The 1,832-nt window shown below is 41.6% G+C and overlaps 1 long non-coding RNA gene across 1 annotated transcript; it reads left to right on the forward strand.

Annotated features, from left to right (window-relative positions):
• The first annotated feature begins 581 nt into the window (after nt 1–581).
• LOC128651491 (uncharacterized) lies at nt 582–857 on the forward strand. Its single transcript, XR_008401097.1, has 2 exons — nt 582–655; nt 736–857. It is a non-coding gene; the product is annotated as an uncharacterized LOC128651491 (long non-coding RNA).
• Nucleotides 858–1,832: the final 975 nt, after the last annotated feature.

A 1,832-nucleotide genomic window follows, 5' to 3' on the forward strand; every position in this document is an offset into this window, starting at 1 on the left:
CTCCTTTTCTTCTCATTGAAATCTAAGACTTATCCTACTGAACGTACAAAAGTTCTTACTGTTATTTCATATCTGAAAGGAGAACCCAAAGCTTGGGCTACCAATTTTTTTGAGAATAATGATCCAATTCTGGATTCTCTACAACAATTCTTTGAGAAAATGTCTTTCCTCTATGAGGATAAAAATAAACAGAATACAGCTGAAAATGCACTTAAGGCATTAAAACAGGATAGAAGACCTGCTGAGGATTATGTCTCTGATTTCAAAAGGTGGGCACCTGACACCATGTGGAATGAGGCAGCATTGCTATACCAATTCCGTACTGGTCTTTCAGACATTGTTAAGGACGAATCGGCAAGGGGTCCTCTCCCCTCTACTCTCGATGGACTTATTTCACATGCTGTCACTATAGATCGGAGGATACGTGAACGTAAAAGTGAGAGAGGTTATGCAGAACAGCCATGGAGAAAGTCACCTATACCATCCTATACTCCTCCTGTTGCCCACACTTCTGATGAACCAATGGAGATTGCTTTTACTAAAGGTCCTTTGACTACAGAAGAAAAGAACATAAGAAAGGCCAATAATTTGTGCTTATACTGTGCTTCCAAGGCACATACAGTAAAGGACTGTCCTATTCTCCAGAAACAAAAGGGTAAGAGTAGGTCTTCAGTAGTAGTTTGTACTCAACACTTTTCACTTATTACTCATTGTAACCTCTCTATCTCTTTACAGTGGGAGGGACAAAGAATCCAGACACAGGCCATTATTGACTCCGGAACCACGGGCAATTTCATTGATAAAACTTTTCTTGATAAATATCACATTCCATTAATAAAACGTATTGATTCACTAGCCATACGTGTGATTGATGGTTCTTATTTATCTTCAGGTCCTGTCACCCATAAGACTGTACCACTGCTCATGACCACTACTTCTGGTCATAGAGAGTCTATATCCTTTGACATTATAGCATCACCCCTGTTTCCTATAGTTCTAGGTCTACTCTGGTTGCAAACACACAAACCTCAGATATCTTGGAGAAATTCACAAGTTCTCTTCAATTCTACATTTTGTTCTAAATCCTGTTACCTGCCAACACATATACTTAACACATCCATTGAGACTCCTGTTATTCCTAAGACATACTCAGACTTTATGGATGTTTTTGACAAAACTGAAGCAGAAAACTTACCTCCACACAGGTCATACGACTGCCCCATAGAATTGTTACCTGGTTCTGATATCCCATACGGACATATATACCCTCTTTCTGAGCCAGAATTAGTACATTTGAAACAAAATCTCGATGACAACTTACGGAAGGGCTTTATTAGGCCATACACATCCCCAGCTGGTGTGGGTATGTTCTTCGTCCGTAATAAAGATAACACGTTAAGACCAATTATTGATTACCGAGAGCTCAACAAAAGAACCAAGAAAAACAGATACCCTCTGCCCCTTATTCCAGAAATCATAGAACGATTACAAGGGGCGACTATTTTCACTAAACTCGATCTGAGAGGGGCGTATAATTTAATAAGAATCAAAGAGGGACACGAATGGCTGACGGCGTTTCGAACAAGGTATGGCGGAACCAGAAGGGGAGGAGCCAGCAAGAACGTGGGACGCTAACTCTAGCTCTGGGGAGAAGGGCTCCATCGACCTACCCCATCTGTGCTGATCCTTGGCCAGCGGAGGCACAACCCGGCTTGGATACTATTCTCACAGAGGCTGGTTCCTGTAAGCAGATTGACTTCAAAGCGGAGTCGCGACGCCAAATGGTGTTCCTGTTCAGTGAAAACTCCCTATCTCTGGACATATAGAAAAGC

Source organism: Bombina bombina, chromosome 3 (genome assembly GCF_027579735.1).
Source record: "Bombina bombina isolate aBomBom1 chromosome 3, aBomBom1.pri, whole genome shotgun sequence".
Lineage (NCBI taxonomy): Eukaryota > Metazoa > Chordata > Amphibia > Anura > Bombinatoridae > Bombina > Bombina bombina.